Source organism: Microcaecilia unicolor, chromosome 11, assembly GCF_901765095.1.
Source record: "Microcaecilia unicolor chromosome 11, aMicUni1.1, whole genome shotgun sequence".
NCBI classification, from domain to species: domain Eukaryota; kingdom Metazoa; phylum Chordata; class Amphibia; order Gymnophiona; family Siphonopidae; genus Microcaecilia; species Microcaecilia unicolor.
The window spans coordinates 94,360,236-94,378,844 of NC_044041.1; the positions used below are offsets into that span (position 1 = coordinate 94,360,236).

Below are 18,609 nucleotides of genomic sequence, written 5' to 3' on the forward strand. Positions count from 1 at the left end.
TAAGACATGGATGGAGTTTGTCTATTGTGTAAGAATTTACTCATTTATAGCACATTTAATTCTGCCCCATAAATCTAGAAGGGGGTGTGGAAGAAGAGGAAGAGGTCTGGAAGGAATGGATCAGTCTGTCAAACAGCTGAGGAAGCAGGAAAAGGATTTAGATGCAGAAGGAATAGGTCACATCAAACATATAAATGGCAAGTGACCGACTCACCTGCAAATGCGCAGTAGAGACTTTCCTCTCTGTCCCGCCCTCGCGTCAAGACGTGATGACGTCAGAGAGCGGAACAGAGAGGGAAACGGAGTCGGACACTGTCGGACACTGCCGCTGGACACGAACATCGCGCGCACCAACCTCCACCCTCCCCACCACCGCTCCCCTCCGTATTGGGCTCCCTGCACTGACCTGACAGCTCCTCTCACCTCCGTGTGGAAGTGCTGCCTGCTGCCTGCAGCGCTTTTACACGGAGGTGAGAGGCGCTATCAGGTCAGTGCAGGGGGCCCAGCATGGAGGGGGGAGGGAGCAGCGGCGAAGAGGGTAGCTGGAAATCTCGCCCGTTTTAACGGGCTTAACGGCTAGTTCAAACATAAACGAGAAGCATGCCCCACTGGACACTGCAGGGTATCTCAAGACAAGCACAACACAGAGAGTCATGCTCTTCCTGGACCTAGCAACAATCCCCCCCCCCACCCGCCCCCCCGATATTCAAAAGCATTTAACCAGGCAGGAACGACCTGGCAGGTTAAATGGCACTTAACCAGCTATCCAGCAATATTCAACAGGGGATAGCCGGTTATCCCCACGGAATATTCTTGGTTAGCAACTAGGAGATAATCGGCTACATCACACAATATAGCCGGCTATCCACAAATATTGAATTCATACCTGGCTACTGTAAGCAGGCCACACTGCGCCGCTTAAATAGCTGGTATATCTTTGGCCGGTTTAAATCTAACTGGTTATCTTTAGCCAGTTAACTGTAAACCAGCCAAAAATTAAACCGGATAAACACCGGTCACCGGAAACAGCCAGGCATTGAATATCCAGGCTGACCGCCAACCGTGGGAGTTAGCCGGGCTCCCTCCTGCGGTCTGAATATTGGCCCCTAAAGCCCTTGGGAGCAGTTAGAAACAGCACCGCAAATTACCACCTTGTGGTGTATGCCATACAAAGTCACATCATGTCCCATCCAATCTATAACTTGCTCCCCATCTACTGTGTCACTACAGACCCTACTTGGCCTGTGGTCATCTTGTATCTTTACCCCCTGCAACCTACTTTCTGTACCTAAGGTGCGCTCAAATTCTGTTGCTGCCTTGGTTCCCATTACCTTAGCTGTTTGACGAGTCCAGGCTTCCACTCCCATCGCAAAGAAGAAGCAGTCCTTCATTATGACCTCCAAGCCCCCTTCTTCACAACTTGCTAGAGATTCTCTTTCCATGGGAAATGCCTCCTTCCTGCAGACTGGTCTGTTGCTACTTGTGATTTCAATCACAACATTTACACAATAGACCCAATTGTGATGTCACAAGCATGTTGAGTCAATGGGATATTAGTATAGGAGACTGTTACTTGGTACACTGTTCTGAGCATGGCGGCTGCTGAAGGCATGGCACAGCTTGCTACAGGCACTTCTGAAATGTGCTGAGGAAGAAGCAGTGGTGGGATTGGTGATTTCATATTATACCAAGGCACAATCTGTTCTCTGTATTCTTATGGCCTCCGTCAGATTGATCAGCTAAAAGCAACATCTTAAGTCATGGGTCCCAATGCCACAGTGAAGCCCAATCACTATGGGTGACATGCATCCAAGCCAGCAGCACCACAGGACTCACTCTAGCTATACTATGCCAGCCACTTCCTTGCTTTCCTATGTACAGCAATCATGGGCCCAAGGGGAATGACTTACCTGATGTAGCAAAAGGCTCCTGCTGTCCTGCTGTAATTTAAGTGTACTTCACTGGAACAAACCTCCAATCCTTTCGTGGAACCAATTCCTTCAATGCTGTTCTAAAGCCAGCTTATATGCCTTGACCGATATACTCATATCACCCCTCTCCTCAAGTCACTTCACTTCACCGCATACAGTTCAAGCTTCTCCTACTAACCTACAAATGCACTCGAGCTGCAGCCCCTCCTTACCTCTCTACCCTCATCTCCCCTTACGTCCCTACCCGTAACCTCCGCTCTCAAGACAAATCCCTCCTTTCAGTACCCTTCTCCACCACCGCCAACTCTAGGCTCCGCCCTTTCTGCCTCGCCTCACCCCATGCTTGGAACAAACTCCCTGAGCACATACGCCGGGCCCCCTCCCTACCCATCTTCAAATCATTGCTCAAAGCCCACCTCTTCAATGTCGCTTTCGGCACCTAATCACAACACCTCTACTCAGGAAATCGAGACTACCCCAACTTGACATTTCGTCCTTTAGATTGTAAGCTCTTCTGAGCAGGGACCGTCCTTAGTTATTAATTTGTACAGCGCTGCGTAACCCTAGTAGCGCTCTAGAAATGTTAAGTAGTAGTAGTATATAAAACTCAATAAATGATTGTTCATGATCATTTATTATGCTTGGAATTCTGGATGTCCTTGCTGTTCAAATATGTATCTTCTGCTGGATAATGATAATAAAGATATTTAAATATAAAACTCAATAAAGAATTGTTTGAAAAACAGTTTGGACACTCATTTTACATTCTACTGTTTGTAGTTTATTAAAACTTGCTAGACCTCTCAAACTGACAAGGCAGAGAAGAGCGGTGATGATCTAAAATTCAGAAAATAAGAAAAGAACTCCAATAAAAATAGGACAGTGGTACATACACATGGAAAAGAGAGGGGTAAGAAAAGGGAGAAGGAGGAGAGCAGTAGGATGGAGTGAAAGATTGTAAACTGGCATCCAGCAATCTCACAGACCTGTATAAACAGCCAGGTCTTTAGTTCACATTTAAAGCTTTTGCTTCCCCTGGCACCCCTCACCACCACAGACTGAATTATCTACTTTTTGTTTGAACTCTTTTTACATTTCATCCTCTAGAGCTCTTATACCCGAGTCAGTAATTCAGAATTTGAAGAGATCTATACGGACAGACCGGGGGGGGGGGACTTACCTCAACTCAAACATTTTCAGGTAAATTTTGAGTAAAGTTTCTTAGCAGAGACAAAGAGGGGGCATTTTCGATATGACGTATATGTCTAACTTTGGTCGTTTTGCTAAAAATGTCCAAAATTCAAGTGGGGAATATAGACATTTTCAAAACAGAATAATTTCTTTTTTTTTTTTTTTTTAATATGGGTATTTGCTAGATGTTTTTGTGCTCTGTGCGTTTATCTTTTTGGTCCATTTTCGAAATAAAAATGTCCGCGTGACAAACGCACAAAATCAAACCATTGGGATGTAGGAGGAGCCAACATTCAAATCAATCTCATGCATATTCCCTGTGGAAATAATGAAAACCTGACTGGGTTGTAGCTATTTTTTTTTTTTTTGTTACATTTGTACCCCGCGCTTTCCCACTCATGGCAGGCTCAATGCGGCTTACATGGGGCAATGAAGGGTTAAGTGACTTGCCCAGAGTCACAAGGAGCTGCCTGTGCCTGAAGTGGGAATCGAACTCAGTTCCTCAGTTCCCCAGGACCAAAGTCCACCACCCTAACCACTAGGCCACTCCTCCACATGATTGCCCACCCTGATCTAGCGTCCTTCCCAGAAATACCTATTTACGTGGCAAAAAAGTAAAATGCAGAGACATACGTGCATATCTGTTCGCCAATAAGCAGAGGTAAAAAATTTTCAAAGTTTGGGTCTAGCCTGCTAAGTCCCAAAGTTACTTGGCTAGAAGCAGCATCTACCCCTCAATTTCTCTACAAAACACACACACAGCTACCTGAGAAGCAAGTACAAATAAGTAGCAAATTTCGGCATGTCACAATATGATTGATCCACTGGCATTATTTCAGCTCTAGAGTTCTGATGTCAACCTATAAATGTCATAAAAATAAAACAACCAGTAGAAATAAAGTTAAAGTATTACTGGGCCACTGCTTTTCACCAGGAGTTGGCCAACAGGCAACATGTTTTATCACATTCTCAGCAATACATTCCTCATAGACCACTGAATGGACCACTAGACACTACAGGACTTGTTAAATGCTCTGGCTTTTTCAGTCATGTATTCCTCCAGTATTGGGGCTCTAAAATCCCAGGAAATCTAACCATATCCCTCTTAGCACTGGGCTTTTTCTGTGACATTTTTGTCTTAAGGCAGACATTAAATGCAGCTGATCTTTCAAAAAACCCATAGGTCTGGACTTGGTAAACCCTTGGCGTAATGCATGGTCTTGAAACTTTAGACATCCAGTTTTAGAGCTGGCTTAAGTCACAAAGGGATAACAAATCTGGTGGGCTCTGCCAGCTGCCTTGGTGGACAAGTACCCACATCATAGAAACCACCAGGCACTTCTGCCACTGGCAAGCTTTTGTTGCCAGCAGCTCAGAACAGGAATAGCCTGGGTATTGTGGGTCAGGGCTGAAATAGAACTGGAAAAAGGCACTGAAAAGTCTACTGGCTCAGGGCAGAAGAACTGAGGTAATGCAGGTGGAGTGGTGAAGGGGCAGAAATTAAACTTCAATGGACCTGCTAACCTCTTGTCTGGAGTAATCTTGCTTTAAGAAGCACTAAAAAAACATAAGAATTTTTAAATATGCCAAAAAGAGAGAACAACAATAAAAAAAACCCTCCAACTACAACAAAGGGGGTATATATTTGAAGGATCTAGGCTCCTAACCTCAAGAACTGTATGTCTAAATCTGCATGAATGAAAATGTCCCCTCTTGAATGCCTAAAGTGCCTTGGTTTTTTAGGTACCTAGAAAGTGGGTAGGGGCCAGGGGTAATAGGTTAAGCATACAATGCTGATTTGCAGTACAAGGTACTTTAATGCTGGCAACCAGTAGAACCTGCAGGCTGCATCGCAAAATCTACAGAACCCAAAACCGTTGCTGGGGGAGATAGTTACAGTTCATGCAAGGCTTTCTTTCCAAGGCCCTGCTCATGCCTTGCCACTTCCTATACAGATAAGATCCACAGTTACCCTAGATCCTCTTCCTATTTTCAATATGAGTGGAGGAGTGGCCTAGTGGTTAGAGCCCTGGTCTTGCAATCCAGAGGTGGCCTGTTCAAATCCCACTGCTGTTCCTTGTGATCTTGGGCAAGTCACTTAACCCTCCATTGCCTCAGGTACAAACTTAGATTGTGAGCCTTCCTGGGACAGAGAAATATCCAGTGTACCTGAATGTAACTCACCTTGAGCTACTACTGAAAAAGGTGTGAGCAAAATCTAAATAAATAAATATTTTTTCTGTTGTTGGGTGGGTGACATCTCCAAGTTGTGCAACCCTCAAGCTGGCAGCAAAAAAACAAAACAAAATTCTTTCAGCCCATTAAAAGTGTAATTTCGTAATAGGATGCCTATGCAGGCTTCCAGAATCAACTTCAATAGCCTACAAATTTACACCTGCTTTGAAAAAGGATACTAGTATACGCATACCTGAGTGCTTTATAAGCTATATATGTACATCACAACTCTGCCTCACTTTGCCTAAATTATGCCCTCAGGAATGTCTACGGACAGATCAATGGCATAGCCATGGGGGCCTTGGGCTCCCCCAATTTGGGCTCTGGCCTCCTCCAGAACTGCAGCAACCCTTTACGTTTGCTGGCAAGGATGCTGAAGCCCCACCAACGTAAACAGGGCCGTGCCGATGCGGTAAGCGAGGTAAGCGCCGCAGGGGGGCGCCCACCTCTGGAGGGCGCCGCTGCGGTGCTTACCCTCGCCCTGCGCCGCCGAGGCCTTTAAATCGTTTGGTCGCAGCAGCGTCAGTAAAAGCGCTGCCGACCAGTGGCATAGCAAGGGCGGGGCAGTGGGGGTGGTCCGCCCCGGGTGTCACCAGAAAGGGGGGTGCCACCGCTCCCGCTGCTCTTCATCCTGGCACCCCCCCGCACCAGCCCTTTAAAAAGAAATTGCCAACGCGATAGCGAGCGCAGCACCTCGTGTGGAAGTAAAAGAAGCGGATCCGATCATCTCATTGGGCCTTCCCTCACTGTCCCGCCCTCCTCTGACTCAACTTCCTATTTCCTCTAGGGCGGGACAGTGAAGGAAGGCCCAATGAGATGATCGGATCCGCTTCTTTTACTTCCACACGAGGTGCTGCGCTCGCTATCGCGTCGGCAATTTCTTTTTAAAGACCGGGTGGCAGGGAGAAGACGAGGCCGGGTGAGGGTGGGGGACAGATGGGGTGAAGGTGGGGTGGACTCGGATAGCAGAAGGGACTGGGTGGGAGACAGATGAAGTGAGGGGGACTCGGATGGGCAGAAGGGACTGCGTGGGAGACAGATGATGGGGTGAGGGTGGGGGCACTTGGATAGCAGAAGGGACTGGGTGGGGGACAGATGGGGTGAGGGGGACTCGGATGGGCAGAAGGGACTGCGTGGGAGACAGATGATGGGGTGAGGGTGGGGGGCACTTGGATAGCAGAAGGGACTGGGTGGGGGACAGATGGGGTGAGGGGGACTCGGATGGGCAGAAAGGACTGGGTGGGAGACAGATGGGAGAAGGGGCATGGAGCTGGAACTGGGGTCTGAAAAGTGAGCAGGAGGGAGAATGGGGTCATGCCTGGGGCAGGGGTGGATGGGAGAATCAATGGATCTGGAACTAGGGGCAGCCGCAGGTGGGAACTGGGAGCCGAAAAGAGGGGGCATAGATCCTGGATTAAATGGGGAGTGAGAGGGAGGGCAGACCCTGAATGGATGGGAGGGGAAAAGAGAGAGGGCAAATGGTGAATCGAAGGAGCAGAGAGAAAGGGCAGACAGTGGATAGAAGGGAGTGAAAGAGCAGACAGTGGATGGAAGGGGGCAGAGATAGAGGGCAAATGCTAGAGGGAAAGGAGAGGGCAGATGGTGGATGGAAGGGGGAGAGAGAGATGGCAGACACTGGATGGCAGAGAGAGAGAGCGAAGACAGATGCTGGATTGAAGGAAGACGGTGAAAAGAAGATGAGGAAAGCAGAAACCAAAGACAACAAACTGTAAATATATATTTTTATTATTTTGCTTTAGGATATAATATTTTAGCTGTGTTTATAAATGTTTATAAATAGAACATGTAAATAAGGTAATCTTTTTATTGGACTAATTTTAATACATTTTGACTTAACTTTCAGAGAACAAAACCCCCTTCCTCAGATCAGGATAGGATACTGTAACAGCACTATACTGTATTGACCTAAGGAAGGAGATTTTGGCCTCTGGAAGCTAAATGTATTAGTCCAATAAAATGGTATTATTTTATTTTCTGTATTTGTTTGATTTCTATTTGTTAATTTGTAAAGTGGTGATTGGTATTTGTTAGTTTTTTCAAATTTATATCTGCTGTCTTTATATTTTGCACAGTACTAGGAGACATTTTCTGTTTCTGTGGTGTTGCATTGTATGCAGAGTCTGGCATCGGGGGTTCAGTTTAATTTTTGTCTAAATAGAAAGTTTATGATTACTTATTCTATAGTGGATTAGGGTGTATCTGTGTTTGTGAAAAAGACATGGCTTTCAGTTGGCATTGACTGTGCAGGATTGACGATCTGTACTATTCTGTCTGGTTTCGTTTTACAATAGGTGAATTGATGTTCTAGTGCTCACTGTAGTGCTTAAGATGCTTTCCTTTTCCTTGTGTGACTCGTAGAAACGACTGCTTATGGTATGGTAAAATTGCTCTATAGGTCATGAGTGTTTTGTATTCTCGGTATGCCTAGTACTGGATTTGGGGGGGGGTGTTAAACAATGACCAGCCCCGGGTGTCAACTACCCTAGCTACGCCACTGCTGCCGACGTCTCCCTTCCCTTGCACTCGTTGGTTCCCTCAGTGTCCCGCCTTCTTCTGACGTCAGAAGAAGGCGGACACTGAGGGAACCAAGAGCGCAAAGGGAAGGGAGACGTCGGCAGCGCTCCGCTTTCACTGACGCTGCTGCGACCGGAAGTAAAAGATTTAAAGGCCCCAGGGTGCGGAGGGAAGGGCAGAGAGGCATGGATGGGAGGGCAGGGCCCAGGGAGAGGACAAATTGCTGGAAGGGGAGGGGAGGGGAGAGAGGATTGCTGGCTATGGATGGAGGAGGGAAGGGCAGAGAGGGACAAGGATGGACATGGGGGCCCAGGGAGAGGACAAATTGCTGGAAATGGAGGGGAAAGAGGAGGATTGCTGGCTATGGATGGAGGAGGGAAGGGCAGAGAGGGACAAGAATGGACATGGATGGGAGGGCAGGACCCAGGGAGAGAGGAGAAATTGCTGGAAATGGATATAGAGCAAGAAATGAAGAAGAAAGTAGAAAAGTAAAGAAATAAATGGAAAGGAAGCCCTGGAAATGGAGTTAAGAGGACAGATAGCAGCAGAATCAGATACTGGGCCAGCATGATCAGAAAAAGAAAGTCACCAGACAACAAAGGTAGAAAAAAAATCATTTTATTTTCATTTTAGTGTTTGGAATATGTCCACTTTGAGAATTTACATCTGCTATCTTATTTTGCAATGTATAGCAATTTGTTTCTAAGAATATTGCTGACAATTCCTTTCAGTGTGGCAAGTGGTGAGCGATCATTTTCATGGGGGGGGGGGGGCGTGATCATTTTCACAGGGGGGGGGCGCCAACTGATAGTCTGCAGGGGGGCGCCAGAGACCCTAGGCACGGCCCTGAACGTAAAATATGAGACTGCTACTGAATAAGCAGGATAAGCAGTATAAAATCTGTTTTGCTTTTCTGGGATCTTGCCAGGTGCTTGTGACCTGGATTGGCCACTGTTGGAAGCAGGATACTGGGTTTGGTGGCCCTCCGGTCTGTCCCAGTATGGCAATGCTTATATTCATTGTAAGCCACTTTGAGTCTGCTTTATGTGGAAAAAAGTGGGGTATAAATGTTCATAATAAATAAATAAATGCAGTGCTGCCACTCCCCTCCTCTTCATGCTGCTTCTTTAATGCAGAAGTCGGCAGCATGCCTTCAGCCGCTGACGCCAGGACTTTTCGCACATGCTCCGAGCATGAGTGAGAAGTCCCAGCATTAGCGGCTGAAGGCAAGCCATCAACTTCTGTGTTAAGAAAGCAACATGAGGACGAGGGGAGTGGCTCGGGTACCTGTATTTATTTGGCTGGCAGTGCCTCAGCATTCCCACCAACAAAGGTATGCTTAGCACACAGGGGGAGGGGGAAAGGAGGAAGGAGGAATGTGTTCTCTCCTCCCCAGTCCACCCCCAAAACTCAAGGGCTGGCTATGCCCCTAGGACAGATCATGTAAAAGCAAGCACATGCTTTCCATGCGGCTATGTTTCATATGTCTATGCAGTTGTGCAATTTCATCAAAGCCCTTTTCTGAAAGGGAAATGCCTTATAATATTACCCCCAACGTGATTAAAGTCAACAGTTCTGGCTCACTTGGAATCTCAGTCCTCCTGGCTCTGTAATGTTCTTCTTGTTGCCTTGCCCATCATTAGTTTCATCCTAATAAATTGCATTTCTGCCATTTTCACACATCTCGGGAATAAAAGCTGTGCAACTTTTCTGAAGGGATTTGCCCTGGTAGCTTCTTTTTAATTTTTTTGATGGCCTGTCAAACCCATACCCTCCTGTGCCCTGGCAGAAATGGTGCGTGTGGAACACCACAGAACGTGAGGAAAGCAATAGTGAGCCTCACCATAGAACTCACTTTGTACCTGTGGGAACACAAACTCATTTTCAAATGGAATTTCAAGCATAGTTCACAGGAGGCAGGTGAAGGGAGGCACAGAGAGGATAATGACCAGAAATAAGTAAACACAAATTTACACATTTCAAAGTCTCTGAATTTAATGAGCACAATAGCCAGCCCAAAGCCCATAAACCATTTGCCTGTTTATTGTAAACAGCTGTAAAAACTGTGCTGGCAACTATCACAATTAAAAATACAGTCAACACCTAGCCATCACTGCAGTCTTTCTACATGGCTTTTAATATTTTTGCACAGAACATGCCAAACACAATATACACACATTATATATATACATATATGTATATATACACCAGGGGCGTAGCCAGACAGCAGATTTTGGGTAGGCCTAGGCAAGAAGTGGGTGGGCACCAAATGTTCTCTCCCCCACACCCACACCAAAAAAATATCTCAGCTGGTGGGAAAATGCTTCTCTACAGTCTCCACCTTGGTAGTCTGCAGCAGGCATGCGCTGAAAACTCAGCATGCGAAGGTGCCAGTATTGTGGAGAGCAGAATTTTCATTACCAAGTGCTACTGTTGGATGGGCCTGAGCCCTAAGTGGGTGGGCCCTGGCTCACCCAGGCCCACCTGTGGCTACGCCACTGATATACACACACACATATATATTTAAAGTTAGCATTTGCTGAGCCTCTTCTGCAATGGTTCATGGCACACACATTCAATGTGTGAAAGATGAACAGGGTTCCAGTTAATGACACTGGTAGCTAAGCAAGTAGAGTTTCTGTTGGACCTTGAAAAATTTAATGTTTGCAGAGAAACATTTTTAAAAAGGAGGAAGGAATGAGGAAATTGCAACAGCATGGGTAAGATGGGATGGGGGCTTTTAAGTCACAAAATGGTAAGAGAGATCCACTGAAAATGCAAGATCAAAAGCAGAACTCAAACAAAAGCATCAAGGACAGGAACCTTTGCTAAAGAAAACTGATAAGTAATTATTATAAAGAACAGATATTACACAAATTACAAAGGGATTGATCATCACCATAAAACCTACACAAACATCCGTGACACAGCACTCACATTAGAGAACCTGAGAAACAAGGCAAATTAAAACATTAAATAGTAAATGATGGTGAATAAAGACCTATTTTCCTACAAATAAATGTTACATAAAAACATTGAAAGCATGGATGGGCAATTGATGTTCTTATGAGGTCTATTTGGACAGAGGATTATGACAGGTGATTTTATTGTACTGAGAATTTTTGTTTTGTCGTGTAATTTTATTTGCTATGACAACACAGGTATCTCTGATAGAGGCAAGTAATAAACGGAGGGTAATCAAACATATAAACGGCAAGTGACCGACTCACCTGCAAATGCGCAGTACAGACTTCCCTCTCTGTCCCGCCCTTGCGTCAAGACATCATGACGTCAGAGGGCGGAATAGAGAGGGAAACGGACTGAGTCGGACTGTCGGACGCCTTGAAATGAACATCGCGCGAATCAACCTCCACCCTCCCCCTCCCCCCATCCCCGCCGCCGCTCCCGCCCCCCTCTGTATCGGGCCCCCTGCACTGACCTGACAGTGCCTCTCACCTCCGTGTGGAAGCGCAAGGAGGTGAGAGGCGCTGTCAGGTCAGTGCAGGGGGCCCGGCACAGAGGGGGAAGGGAGCGGCGGCGAGGAGGGTAGCTGGACATGGGGGGAGGGCAGGGGGGAGAGGGCATGGTTGCAGGACATGGGGTGAGAGCAGGGCAGAGAGGAGGGTTGCTGGACATGGTGGGGAGGATTGGTGGACGGGGTGAGGCCAGGGGAGAGAGGAGGGCTGCAATACTCGCCCGTTTTTAGGGGCTTAACAGCTAGTAAGTAATAAGACAACAATGGTGTGCTCATGGTTTTCAGGGCCCAGAAGACAAATTCAGAGAAATTATGTCTTATCTGACAATTTTCTTTACATTAGTCTTTCCAACTATTCTAGAACCTGTGGAATAGTTGTGTCCATCAACCAGCAGGTGGAGACAGAGGCATCTCTCGCTTGGCATCCAGTCCAGCTCCTCAGCATTTATGCAGACAAGCAGCAAAGAGAAACTCAGAATAAATACAGCCACCTTAAACTACTCGCTAACCTAACACTAACCGATGAGCAAACAAGTGGACCCCTCATCTCTGAACAACTTGTGGAGAACAAGAGATATACAGGAAGCACCAAGCAAGGTGACAGTCAGTCATTTGACCCATTATTTCACACCAACTAAACATCTCAGAAACCTCGGGCAGGCCTCTAGAATATTGGGGAGGACTAATGGAAAGAAGTGTATCAGGTAAGACCTAATTTCTCCTTCCATTACGCAGCTTCCCACTATTCCAGGACCTGTGGGATGTTCAAAAGCAATCCCTAGAGTGGGTAGGATCTTGGCACCGCCGCCCTGAGGACTGAAGCCCCAAAACTGGCTTCTAAGCACATCGCTTGGCAAAGGTATGCAAAGTCAACAATGTTGCCACCTTGCAAATATCCACCGGAGACAGCAAGGTAGTCTCCTCCCAGGATGTTGCTGTACGCCTCGAAGAGTGAGCCTGCAAGGACTGAGGAGCCTGCTCCTCACAAGCAAGTAAGCTGATGCAATAGTCTCCTTCAGCCATCTAGCATTGTGGGCTTACAAGCCATGACGCCAAGTCTCTGTTTACCAGAAAGCACAAACAGTCTGTCCAATTTGCAAAACTCATTTTTAACTACCAAATATCTTAGGATGACTCAACACACATCGAGAAACTTAAAGGAAGAATATGGAGTCTTTTTATCCCCTCTGCGAAAGGGCGCAAGCCCCACAGATTGGTTGAGATGAAATGCTGATACCACTTTTGGAAGAAAGGACGTAACCATGAGCAGGGAGACCTCTGCCTCTGAAAAGCAAAGAAAGTGATCCTGACAAGAGAGACAGCCTAAAACTCCAAAACCACATGTGCCGACACAACAGCAACTAAGAACGCTCTCTTTAGTGTAAGATTGCTCAAGGAAGCATCCAGGGCTGGAGGGGTGGATGGATGGAGTTGGGATGATAACAAGTTGAAGCCATTTAGGTGGGTCTCTGTTTCCCCTTCCTCGCGCAGCATTGCCAAACACTCAAAACAAAGCAAGCAAACCTATGAGCTGCTGCATCCACGTTGTTGTTGTTTATTGTTGATGGCATTTTTATTTAATCTCACTTATATTTTCAAACATGCTGGCTTGCGCAGCACACAGATGTACACAGAGGAAGTATAATGAAGGAATAACTTTTTATAGGTAGAGTACTAATTTGGTATAAATCGTATTCACAATGGGTTATAGGGACACCCTAGCACTGTTATATTGATGCAGAGATATTTTTTCTCCTGGTAAAGGGCCACTAAAAAAGACATCATGTTATGAGAATCAGGTTCTCATCATTCAGAGTTTCTATCTATTTACTTATTTATGACATTCATATCCCACATTAAAAATGGATTAAGTTGAAACCTGGGAGCATTTAAAATCTTTTTTTTTTTCCCCCTGTGCCTACATCAAAAGAAAAAAGATAGCATGTGGGAAATTGCTCCTTTTGTTTTGTGGATTGCAGTGGTATATTATACAAATGCACTTGCATTTTTTATTACTACTTTTTCAGAGAGAGGTATTGAATAATTAGGGAAGGGCTTCCTTCAAGCAGAAGTATTGTCCAACGTCAGTCTAAAAGTGCCAACATTGTCCAAGTCAGCACACTATTAGCCACCAAGTTCACACAAAGTTAATTATGTTCAGTAGAAAATAAATCCATTGCCTCAGGTTGCTTGCTATGTGAATATTCCATCACCGTTTCATTATTCCTACCAAGTATTACATATTAAGGGCATTTGCTTTAAACTTTGTTTTAATTAATTTATCCAGTCCTTACATGCATGGCTTTGCTTTTTAAACCCAAAGGTGAATCCTAAGGGTGGTTGAACAATTGGGTATAAACTGTTGTTTCTGACTTTACTTGTTTTGGAAATAGAACTGCTTTGGGTCCTGTGCTGATCTGTACATCTGCTGTCTTAGCAGAGTACAGAAGAAAATGATTTATGTTACTTTTACTAGTGTTTTTACTGCTTATAGAATCTGGCTTTCTGGGGGGGGGGGGGGGGGGGGAGTCAAGGTGACTGCGGTAGGGCAAGGGCTGGGTGGGCCGAGAGCTGGGATAGAGGAGATTACATGCAGCAGGGATGGGCGGGGATGGGTTAGATTTCTGTCCCCATGCAACTCTCCAGTCCACGCTCAGAACAGCAACCCTTGAACATCCTCCATGGATGTACAGCATTTCCAAGCCTGAAGCAAGATAGCAATGACCGAATCAGAATAACCTTTTCATCTCAACCAAGCCCTTTCAATGGCCAAGCCGTAAGACCAAAGGGGCATAGATTCTCCATGAGCACCGAACCTTGCTTCAGTAAGTCGTGTAGCTGTGGAAGATGGAGATCCCTATCCAGCAGTCAAATCAGGTCCATGTACCACAGCCTCTGCGACCAATCAGGGACTAGAATTATTCGACTGCAGTGCAATGCAATCCTTTTCAACACATGACCTACCATGGGCCAAGCAGACGAGACAGATGTGTCTCTGGCCAGGGCTGCAGTAGGGCATCAATCCCCATCGAGCCCAGTTCTTTCCAAACACTGAAGAACTTGGCACTCTGGCATTCCTTTTGGTCGCCATTAAGTCCAGAAGTGGAAAAACCTATCAGTCCACTATCAGCTGAAACCCCTGGCTGGATAGTTCCCATTCTCCCGGGTCCAAGGAGTGACTGCTCAGAGAGTCCACTTCCACATTCAAGGACCCTGCAATGTGAGTTACAGACAGGCAGAGATTTCTCTGCCCAACTCATGAGGGACGCCACCTCCACTGCCATCGGGATGACTGCAGGTCCTGCCTTGCTTGTTGATATAAGCCACTGCCGTCACATTGTCAGAGAAAACTTGGACTGGGGCTCCCGCCAGAAAGGGAGCAAAGTCATGTAAGGTATTCCACACTGCCCTGAGCTCCAAGGGATTTATCGACCACTGCAACACCTTTTCCATCCAGGTGCCCTGCACTAGATAGAACTTGCTGGCATCCATTGTCACCACTTGTGTTATCGGAAAGGGTGATCCGAAGGTCAAATTCCTGGGCAACAACCACCACTGTATACTCCATCTGCCAACCAGCGTCCAAACAAGATGAAGGTCATACTGCTGTGAAATTGGAGACCAGCAGCTGAGAAGAGATTTCCTTAACAGCCACATATGAACCCTTGCCCATGGCACCAATTCCATTGCCGCTGTCATTGACCGCAGAGCCTGGATGTAGTTTGAGACCCTGGGTCTGCCTTTACTGAGGAGAAATGAATCTGTTGAACCAGCTTAGAGCTCCTGTGCTCCGTGCTGTGTCAAAGAGAATGTCCAGATACTCCAGTGTCTGCAATTGAGTTAGTCTGCTCTTCTCAAAATTGATCACCCAACCCAATGACTGTAGAAGATGGACAACTCTAGCCATCATCATCACACTGTCAGGTAACTACATGACATACGAATGAGCTAGTCATCGAGATACAGGTGAACTCCAATTCCCTGGCACCGAAGGAAGGTCAAAGGGCACCAGAGACAGGGATCTGAAGACCTCCAGATATGACTCTGCAGACTCAAGCCACCTGCACAGCATCCCCAGTTGGCCAAATGGACCAGGAGCAAATCACTCAGAACCACAGGCTGAAAAGTGTGTCCATTCACCTGCTGAAGATAGAAAACACTGAGGAGCTGGACTGGATGCTAGGGGTGTAGCCAGGATTCAATTTTTGGAGTGCCAAGGGGTGGAATGGAGGGCAATGCATTTTTTATTTCTACTCCCCCCCCCACCACCACCACATTAATAAGTTTACCTTTGCTAGTGGGGATGTCCAATCTCCACCAGTGGATGAGATCTACTGCCCAGAACTGCCCCCCAGTGAGGAAAATTGGCGGCCTCCTTTCCAGCTGCCAACACTGGTACTCTTCTCAAATGCTCAGTTTACGCATGAACTGAGAACACATGAGGAGTGCCATCATCAGCAGCTGGAAAGAAGGTTGCCGACTTCATCGCTGCCGAGGCAGCACTGGAGCAATTCCGGGAAGCAGATTTCATCGGTTGGCAAAGATTGGGCACCCCCGCCAGCCATTCAATGGGTACTTTGGGTTATGGAGGGGGTCTAAGCCCAAACTGGGGGGGGCCCAGGCTCCCAAGCCCCCACCCCCAGTGATAATGCCACTGTCGTAAGCTTTCTTTCCTTCCGTAAGTAAACTAAAAGAACCAGGGCTCAATGTGTTTCACATGGATTTTAAAGAGTTGCTACTGAAAAATATTTTCTTAAAAAGACAGACAAGAAACCTGCAGAGCAAGTTTAACATGTTATACTATCAAATTATATTTTACCAATGCAAGTATGTCTTGGCAGTGGCCTGAAAACATTCTGTAGGAAGAAAAAAAAAAAAAACTTTCACATGCTATTAAATCAAAACTGAATGACTTAAATTACATATCCAGGACCCTGAGACTCCCTTGGGGTTCTTCAAAACAGTAGGACCACACCAGTTTCTCTACTATAAAATACCAAAAAGAGCTGAACCAATTGGAATGCAGGACTGGCCGGCACACCTCCTATTCTATGCACGGTCACTTTCTGCAGGGGACAGAGGCAGCTGTATCTTGCTGGTTGTTGTGTATCAGTCCATTCTACACCTTCAATAACTGGTACAAGGCATGTCAGCAGGTCCAGTAGGGTGACAGGCCGCCATGGGTTATATGACACCTCCTCCCGTCCCCCAAATCTAAATTCCACCACCATAAGAATTACCCAAATATTCTTGTTCTACACAAACTTACAAAACCACATAAAGTCACTTTTTCAGAACCCAAAATGCCATCTGAAGAAATGGCTTAGGGAAATCTTGAAGGGGTCGATATTCCGCTGGCAGCGCTCAACATTTTGCTGACTGCTGCCAGCATTGTTCTCGGATATTCAATGCTGGGCCCTGTTTGGGCTTCAACACTGAATATCTGGTTTTGTGGAGCTGGCGAACACACAGCCGGTTAAGTCAATATTCAGTACTTACTGGTAACGGTTACCACATAAAGATAGGCCAGCCTTTTTTACATGGTCCCATTTCTGCGGTTAATCTGACTGGTTAAGTGCTGAAATATTGGCACTTAGCCCGGCCAATGCCAACTGTGCCTCCAGAATGGCCCCACAATAGCTGGTTTGCAGTTAGGTGCTAACCTGTTATTTTCAGCGGCACTAACTGGAAAAGTGATGCTGAAAGTTAGTGGTTAGCCCTGAACAGGCAACTTAACTGGCCAGGAGCCATTTCTGGCTGGTTAAATCGTGTTGTATATCGACAATGCCACCGGATAATTCCTATGTTGGTCGTAGAAGAGTCAGAACCTGCAGAGCCCAATCTTCTCTTGAATCAGAAAGCTAATCCAAGAGGCACCATGAGCCCTTTCAAAAAAAGAGCACAAGAAACTACGCTTCACCTGTTATTTTGTACTCAAATGAACAAGTAACATATTAGATGATGGCAGATAAAGACCTGTATGGTCCATCCAGTCTGCTCAACAAGATACTTATGTAATGATACTTCATATGGATATCTGATCGTGACTTGTCCTTGCCATTTTCAGGGCATAGACAGTAGAAGTCTGCCCAGCATTGTTTTTGTTCTAAATTTCTGAAGTTGTCAAAGCCCCTGAAAAACTTCACTGCAGCCCATCCAAAACTATTCAGCCACAATCAGGGCACAGACCTTGCCCAGCACTGGCTTTGCTTCCCAACTAGCGGTGTTGCTACCTAATCTCCGCTAAACGTCTTTGGATCCATTCCTTCTAATCAGGATGCCTTTGTGTTTATCTCACACATTTGTTTAATTCGTTTACCGTTTTCATCTCCACCACTTCCCATGGGAGGGCGTTCCAGGTTATTACCACCCTCTCAGAGGAGAAATACTTCCTGACATTATTCCTGAGTCGGCCCCCTTTCAATCTCAATTCATGTTCTCTAGTTCTACCACCTTCCCATCTCTGGAAAAGGTTTGTCTGTGAATTTATACCTTTCAAATATTTGAATGTCTGTATCATAGGTACTGCTGGACGTCTGCTGCTTTTCTTTCCTCCTCATTTGCAGACTTGATTTAATAAAATGGAGTGGAGGAGTGGACTAGTGGTTAGGGTGGTGGACTTTGGTCCTAGGGAACTGAGGAACTGAGTTCAATTCCCACTTCAGGCATAGGCAGCTCCTTGTGACTCTGGGCAAGTCACTTAACCCTCCATTGCCCAATGTAAGTTGCATTGAGCCTACCATGAGTGGGAAAGCGTGGGGTACAAATGGAACAAAAAATAATAATAATAATAATGTGCATCTTTACTTCTTTAGGGTTTTTTTTTATTGCTTCTGAGCTTGGATGGCACTCCTACCCCCAGATCCGTTTACCACCAGTCTGAAGGGCCTAAATGCACAATACAGTAATGCCCCTGTGGTGGCAGTACTAAGCAATTTAATTTTATAGATGACCTATTGCTAGCTGGTCTGGCTCAGTCTTCTACTCCTCGTTAAGCTACACAAGGTGTCCTTTACTTTAAAATATAAATAAACATAAAAAAACCAAGTTACAGATCTTTGTAATGCATTTTAAGTCTCTCGAGGGTCTGTTCAATTCAATTTGATAAGGCAGAAAGGGGCAGCCAGCCAGAGAATTCACTAAAAATCAGAAATAGGACAGGAGGAGGAGTACAGGATGAACGAACGTCTTCTCCTCAAGTTTAGAAATCTCTGCTCCCTTCAGTTCCCTATTCTAGAATTT

The 18,609-nt window shown here is 46.0% G+C and overlaps 1 protein-coding gene across 1 annotated transcript in view; it reads right to left on the bottom strand.

Annotated features, from left to right (window-relative positions):
- The window catches only part of INSR (insulin receptor), a 428,464-nt gene that overhangs the window by 355,210 nt on the left and 54,645 nt on the right, over window positions 1–18,609 (bottom strand). The window lies entirely within an intron of this gene.